This window comes from Microtus ochrogaster, chromosome 17 (genome assembly GCF_000317375.1).
Source record: "Microtus ochrogaster isolate Prairie Vole_2 chromosome 17, MicOch1.0, whole genome shotgun sequence".
In the NCBI taxonomy this organism is placed as follows: Eukaryota; Metazoa; Chordata; class Mammalia; order Rodentia; family Cricetidae; genus Microtus; species Microtus ochrogaster.
In genome coordinates this window covers 9120071-9128395 of record NC_022019.1, presented here as the reverse complement: position 1 = coordinate 9128395, position 8325 = coordinate 9120071, and the positions used below count along the sequence as shown (strand labels likewise).

At 46.8% G+C, this 8325-nt stretch overlaps 1 protein-coding gene across 1 annotated transcript in view; it reads left to right on the top strand.

Moving 5' to 3' along the window:
• The window catches only part of Loxl2 (lysyl oxidase like 2), an 80164-nt gene that overhangs the window by 25139 nt on the left and 46700 nt on the right, over positions 1–8325 (top strand). The gene's annotated exons all lie outside the window — the stretch shown is intronic.

The following is an 8325-nucleotide window of genomic DNA, read 5'->3' as shown; positions in this document are numbered from 1 at the left end:
CACACACACACACACACACACACACACACACACAGAGTGTTCTTCCAAGAGCTGCACCTCTACTCCAGGTTGACAAATTAAGTACCTTTTCCCCTACTGAGCTGCCCACAGGGCTTGGCATTAATCAAACTCTTGGACTAGAGTGAGCTGTCCACACTCTCTGGACCCAAAGGGTCAATGCCATGATAACTATACAAAAACTCTCTTGAGTAAGCTTAAAAACACAGAACATTTCAGACTCTACCCAGGACATTCTGATCTCAAAGTTCTGGGTGGGACTGGATCTGCAGCGGGCTGAGGGGACAGTGAAATCGACAAGTTAAACTCCCTTCAACCCTCCCCCCTCTCACTTATTCCAGAAACGATGGGAAGAAACGTGTACCATTCTCTGCACCCCTCACCTCCAGCCAGTGGGGAGTTTCCTCATGGAAGAACTGGCCTAAGACCCCATGCTTAGAGTTACATGTCCCGAAAAGCTTGTTCTGGTTCACTTGGCAGCAATGAGAGTCAAAGCAGCCAAGACCGATTAGCTGGAGCCTTTAGAACCACTTCCTGACTTCTCTGACTAAACTTCCAATGTTCATCCATATGTCCACATCTCTGTTTATTTTGCTATCTGAGTGATCTAGGGATTACGTCAAATTTATACTTTCCATTCTGATTATTGTACCCTCAAATTTTTATGACAAATATTCTCCAACAATGGTGGCTTTCCCCCAGTGACAGATTTTTTTTTTTAAATCAAATTTGGAGCAAACCTATCATCAGATGAGATATCTGTGGATCTTTGCCAGCAGGAGTAGCAGGACAAGTGGGCCTACTGGGTAGGACTTTGCTATCAGAGGATAAAAAGAATCCAAGGGCTCAGGAGAGTGGAGAAGACTTGAAAGGAAGCTAATAAAATGATGGTTTACAGAGTCCTTGCTGAATAAGGAAGGGAGAGTCATGAGAAGGAAGGAAGGATCCTGCAAAACTATTCAAACCCATGGGTAGGGATCTCGGATGAGTTAACACTAACAAGAATGTGCTGGAAAAATGGTGGGAGATACAGCTGCAGAATGTGATGGTTGAGATGGAGATTGAGGAGGGTTCAGTCATTGATTACAATCAGGGCTGAGCCATGACCTTGAAGAGCATTAGGAGCCAAGGGCAAGAAGGTCTCCATAAGGAGGATGTGTGGTAACCGAGTTCCTTCTAAAGGCCATCGAGAGCTTGACAGCTGCAGTTTAAGGAAAGGATGGGGAGAAACAAATCCTAGACAAACTGAACATTGTGATGCCAAGGGATTAAGACTTGAGCTGTCTGAGAGATGAGAAGATGGTTCAGTCCATAAAGAACTTACGAAGACCCAAGTTTGACACCCCCCCCGACACACATGCGCGCGCGCGCGCACACACACACACACACACACACACACACACACACACACACACAGGAAGTGGAGGTGGCAGCTGAGCATAGCGGGATGTACTTGCAATCCCAGCCCTAGGAGGTAGAGACAAACAGATTATGGAGCTCACTGGCCTGGCACTCTAGCCTCCTTGGAGAGTTTCAGGCCAATAAGAAAACCTGTCTCTCAAAATCAGGTAGTCAAAACCTGAGGAATGACACCTGAGGTTGTTCCCTGGTCTCAATATGCACATATACAAATGTGCACATACACACAAACACGCATGCACACTCTTGTATACACACACACACACACACATACACACATACACACAGAGTTCATCCATTTGCATAGAAAGTGGCACTTGGTTTGCACCATGAGAGAACTTCTAAATATAAATGTATTTAAGTTTCATCAGTCTCAGCGGAGATTTATTTTTTTATATTTATTTATTATGTATACAATATTCTATCTGTGTGTATGCCTGCAGGACAGAAGAGGGCACCAGACCTCATTACAGATGGTTGTGAGCCACCGTGTGGTTGCTGGGAATTGAACTCAGGACCTTTGGAAGAGCAAGCAATGCTCTTAACCTCTGAGCCATCTCTCCAGCCCCCTCTCAGTGGAGATTTAATATAGCCCTGGGTGCATGGCATGCACTCTTTAATATGAGCTGGCTGGTCTGCTTTGGTGTGGGAGAAAACAAACAATGTTGATTAAACACTATGGGGTTTGATGATCAGAATCTGGCCAGTGTCCTGGCTGGAGCTGCTGCTGCTGGTAGTGGTACCCAGTGGAGTCTGACCTGGAGTCACACTCTGTGGATGGGCTAGGAAAGATGTAGCTGACCCCATAACAGGCTGCCCTCCTAGAGTCTCCAGGCACCTCCAATGTTCAAGTTGTCATAACAAAAATAGCGCAATTGCAAGGGATCCCCTGGATTTTTCAGCCTAACCCACAACCTCCCCAAGCCCAGGCAAGCCATGACCCTTTCAGAAAGTTCCAAAGAGGGCAGCTGGCCCATTTTATACCCTCTGATGGGCTTTCACAGTAACCTGAAACAGGGTGGGGACTCTCCACTCAACTGTACCAACACTGACAAGGACAAGGGCCCTGCATGTTCTAGCTTGGGATAATTTCCACTGCCTGATCAAACCAAGAACTCAGCATCCAAACCCCGTTTCATTTATGTTCCGTCCCTTTTAAGACATTTGTGAATTGTTTACATGCTTCTTCTTTCGTCAGGAGATGGGTTTCCGTGAGTGAGTGGAAAGAGAAAAACACAATTTTGCTTCTGATCGGATGGCTTTTGTTTGTGTCCCCAATAAGAGCCTCATCCCGAGTACCACTTCCCCTGCATCCAGATGTCCCCTAGGAGCCTAGAACTGCCTCACTTTCCCACAGGCAGACATGGGAGCAGGGTGTGTTGGAAGCAGGACAATCTAGCTGATAGGTACTAGATATATGGGAGAAAACGTTGATGTGAAACCAAACCAAATAGCAAACTGTGGGTGCTGATACTATCTTAAGCAAAGCGTAGATTTGCGTATCCTCCATCTAGCAGAAAAACGTCAGGGTCAAGCTTAGCAGAGAGCAAGCCTCCTTCCTAGAAGAGAGCATGAATGGTCCAGGACAGAGCGGTTCTGCTGAGTAACAGCTCCCTCGGGACCCAGGGTGCTGATGTCACACGCTTTGCTGCTCCATGCAAAGATACTCTGAATTTTTCACAGTAGCCATGTAGTGGAATGAAACTGGACATCCATCAAGAGATGACTGAGAGCGGGACATAGTGGTGCACTTGGGAGGCAGAGGCAGGTAGATCTCTGTAAGTTCTAGACCAACCTGGTCTACAAGGTGAATTGTAGCATAGCCAGAGTTACATAGTGAGACCCTGTCATAGATAGATAGATAGATAGATAGATAGATAGATAGATAGATAGATAGATAGATAGATAGATAGACAGATAATAGATAGATATGATTGAATAAGGGAAATGCATATATATATGTATATATAATGAAATACTTGTCATACTTGTCAACCATCACAAAAGCAAAATTGTATCATTTTTGGGAAAATGGATGGAACTGGAGACCATCATATAAAGTGAAGCAAGATGGGGCCAACTAGAAAAATATCATGTTTTCTCTTGTACATAAAATCTAGACTTTAAAAAAAAAAAAAACTTGTGCCAGGCAGTGATGGCAGATGCCTTTAATTCCAGCATTCAGGAAGCGGAGGCAGGTGGGTCTTTGAATCCGAGGCTAGCCTGGTCTATATAGTGAGTGCCCAGACAGCCAGGGCTCCACAGAGAAACTCTGTCTGGAAAAACAAAACAAACAACATTAACAATGACTTGGAAGCAGAAGGCTCTTTGGGAAGAGGAGGGGATCAGCAGAGCTGAAGGGCAGGAGAAGATAGTGGGGTGAAGAATACCCAAGTTCACGATATGCTTGTACAAGAATGTCTTAATGAACTCACTCTTTGAGACTGGTTATTGACTGTCCTCAAACTCATGGGTGATTCTCCTGCTTCTGCCTTGCTAGTACTGCAATTACAGGCATGTGCCACCACACTTGGCTGAAACCCATTATTTTGTGCAATATATAATATCTACATATCTACATATATATACATATACATATATATATTCACATACATACATATACTAGGTGGGAAACAAAACATTTCTGGTCAGCCTCCACGCCCAAGTGAGGGTGGCTTCTTTGGCTACAGAAGGAATGAGGGCACTGCCTCTTTTCACAATCTGCCCTTCAGCAGCTCAGTTCGGAATGTTCTGAGGGAGAAGCCTCGCTGGCAAGATGGAGGGGCCCTTCCGTTGCTAGTACGTGGTAAAACAAATACGAGCTTGCTGTAGAAACAGCCGTCTATTAGCAAGCATGCGTTTCAGTGGAGCCTGACGGCTTGGAAACCAGCCCAGATTGAGAAAGTGGTTGGAAAACCTCCGTCCAGATGTTTTCAATCAACTCATTGTTCCCACAATGAGTCCAGAGCTCTGTCCTTTGAGCCCCAACCAGCCAGGCATCAGAGTACACACGTTGTAGCCAGGCTTACAAGTCAGGAGACGGGCCCCACGTCCTCTTTGGCCTTGAACAACCTCAGCTTCACACATCGATTTTCTAATCTATAATGGGAGTGTTTTCATCGGCTCCCTCAGCCACTATGGGAGCCATATAATACACTGGCTTGTTTACTTAGAACAAGGAAAAGGGGATGGAATATGTCCGCAGCCCTGTTCATTAGCTTGCTGGATCTCCATGGCAGCCTGTCTGCTGGATATCACTTTGACTTTAGAAACGGGGACAAGGTTTGTTTCAATCGCTGACTCAGTCACAGGTCCCCCAACCCTGTGGCAGATAGGACATAAAGACAGGTTTGTTCGCCTCTTCTGTTTTGTAGGCCTCTAAAAGGACCTGTGGGAAAATGACAGATGTGGTTGTTTGGTTTTGTAATGTTTGGGGGGCAAAGTGCTTGCTGTGCAAGCCTGAGAATCCCCAGCATACACATAAAAGCCAAACATGAAGGCTGTGTCTATGTAGCCCCGGCATAGGGAAGCAGGGCCACTCCCATCCAAACATGAAGGCCGTGCTTATGTAACCCCTATGCAGGGGAGCAGGGACAGTCCCATCCATTAAGGTATTGGGCCAAGTCAGCCTAGCTCAACTGTCCAGGTTCAGGGAAGTGACCCTGTCTCAAAAATTGAGGTAGAGATCAATAGAGAAAGGCATGCTAATACCAAGTTTGGCTTCCAGGCATGTATATGCACATGTGTGCCATCTGATGCCTGTCTATGTAGATATACCTCGCCCCCCCCACACACACACGCTATTTGAAACCATCTGGCATCTTTTTAGAGTTTTATTGTTTATTGCAGTAAAATATACATAAGACCATTTATACCCTAACCTTTTGAAGTGCATATACACTTCAGTAGTGTTAAGTATTTTCCCATTGTCATGCAAACAATTCCCTAAATGTCTTGCAAAACAGAAACTCTGGGCCCATTAAATAACCACCTCCCATCCTCCTCACCGCCCCTGGCAATTCCTATTCTATTCGGTTTCTCAGAATTTCAGAAGTCTAGGTAGAAATCTTTCCGTATTTGGTCTTTTGTGACCAGCTTTTCCCACTTAGTGGAATGTCCTCAAGTCCTGAAGTATGTTGCAGTATGTGTCAGAGTTTTCCCTTCTACAGTTTTCCCTTATATGTATGCAGTTTGTCAACAGATGTCCGCTGCTTCGATCTCTTGGCAGTTGTGAATTACGCTTTGTAAATGTGGGTGTGCAAACACCTCCCCCAAGGCCTTGTTTTCAATGTCTGTCCCTCCTTCCCTCCCCTCCCTCTGTCTCTCCCTCTGTCCCTTTCTTCCTTTCTTGTGCTGAGGCCTTGTAGATACTAGACAAGCACCTTGTCACTGAGCTACAGCCCCAGCCTTTTAAATTTATTTATTTCTTTATTGAGACAAGGTCTCATTCTGAGCCCAGGCTAGACTGGAACTCACTGTGTAGCCCAGTCTAGCCTCAAACTCCAGGCAGTTGTTCTTAGTCTTTGGAGTGCTATGATTTCAGACACAGGTCTGAGTACATCTGTAATTTTTGTTTCTTCTAGATTTAGAGACAGGGTCTCAATAAATTGTGCAGGCTGACTTGGTGGATCTCACTGTGCAACCTGGTTGGCTCAAACTTGTGATTCCCTTGCCTTGGTCTCCTCAGTAGCTTTAATTACAGCTGTATGCCACTACATCTGGCTTCAGTTTTGGAATTCTGAATCATAGGATGGCTTTAAAGTTTGGAGGCTGAGGACATAGCTTGGCGGTAGAGCAGTTGTCTAGCATGTATAGGGCTCAGGGTCCTATCCCAGCACTGACCCCCACTACAGCAAGGTCACTGTGGAATGTGGCCAGCCTCCTGTTCTTTGCACTAGGAGAAAAGTCTGAGTGCAAAATACCAGAGGGTTAACCATGAGATGCCATCTCATGCCATCGGGGTGGTGGTGAGATGTCCTCAGCAGGCTCCTGTATTTGAACACTTGGTTCTCCTGCTGATGGTACTGCTTTAGAAGGCTGGGAAATTTTTTGGAGGTGGGGCCTTGATGGGAGGAAGAGAGTCACTGGGGGAGGGCCTTAACATCATATAGTGTAACCACACTTCCAGTCAATTCCCTGTCTTCTGTCTGTCAAGATACAAAGGCATAAGCCAGACTGGCAGTGCATGTCTTTAAAACCAGCACTTAGGAGGCAGAAGCACGTGTGTGATGGCCTGTCCCTGACCAGGTATGGAGAAAAAGAGGACTCGAGAAGGCGCTAATTGGGGAACTGACTCATAAGCTATGACTTGGTGCCCAGAGGCTGACCTCTCTGAACCAGGCTTCTCTGTCTGGAAAGAGTGTTACCCCAGTCTCCCCTAGGTGGTGATACATGTGGAGGTGCCCTAAAGCCAGCAAACCCTCGCTGCAGAGGCAGGCGAGGCTGACTTGTGTCCTTGTCATTGCCCCCGTTTTCACTATAGAGCAGCCATGAGCTGCCTCTAGCCACCCCACTCCTCTGCGGTTCACATGTTGTCTTTATTTGTCTCACTTGCTGTCTCCATTTTGCTGATGGGAACAGGGCTTTGACAGGGGGTTCAAAGCTAATAGAGACTGAACCAGAATTCCAACCCAGGTTAGTCTCCAAAGCCTATTGCATCCAGCATGGCTTGGTCCCCGGGGAAACCTGGTTGGGGTTTCAAGGGAATGAAGGAGAGGACAAAAGACGCACAGACACACAGACGGAAAAGCTGAGATTGGGTGGGCTGTGCTGGTTCTGTGGAGCAGCACCAATTACAGCAGCAACCCAGAACTCCTGACCCTGCGTTATGTAGGGTCCAGAAGGAAGGGTTAGGCAGTCTTGGTAGGAGGTCTCTGCAGGAAAGCAGTCAGTCTCAGATTACAATCTTCTGGGAGAGGGAAGCCGCGGGTGCTAGTTTTTGCGCATGCGCATCCTGTTAACAGTCACTTGTAAACCAGAGGAATGCTTAGCTAGTTCTCACGGGGTCTGAGGCTTTCCTCTGCTTCTATGGTGGTGTGGCCCCTGTCCCATCTCTCCCCGCCCCCGAAGGCTCATATATTTGAATGCTTGTTAGTGGAACTTCTTGGGAAGAAATTATTTGCGAAGGATGGGGGAGGTGTGGCCTTGTCAGAGGAACTGTGTCACTGGGGGCCGGCTTTGTGGTTTCCAAAGCGCTTGCCACCCCACTCTCCCTGCCTTGTGGCTGTGTCTCTAGATGTGATCTCTCAGTTACCGCTCCAGCGTCATGCCTGCCTGCCACCGTGCTCCTACCGTGGTAGTCGCGGACTACAACCCTCTGGATCCATGAGCCCTAATTAAATGCTTTCTTTCCTAAGTGGCCTTGGTTATGGTGTTTTGTCACAGCAATCGAAAAGCAATTTAGACAACTCCTCACACATTAACCCAGGGCTTCCTCTGCTCCCCACAAAAGCCCCTGTTCTTTTGTACCGCTCAGGGTGGCTAAATTGCATGGTCAGACTGGTGAGGTAGCTCAGTGGGTAAAGGTCACGCGAACTGGACCCCTGAGGCTCGTGTCAACCTGGAAGGAGAGATCCAGCTCCACCGAATTGCTCTCTGACTTCCGCACTTTCTCACTGTGGCATGTGCTCCACCCCCACACACCCATCTTGTACACACACAATAATAATAATAATAATTAATAAATAAAGCTAAACTTCATGTCAAGTTGACCTGATTTGAAATCTCCTAGGAGACTCACTTCTGTGTGTGCCTATCAAGAGGTTGCCATAGAGACTTAACTGAGGAAGGAAGACCCACCCTGAGTGTGGGTGGTACCATCTAGAGTCCCAAACTGAACAAAAAGGAGGAAAACAAGGAAGTCAGCTAAGTGCTAGAATTCACCCCTCT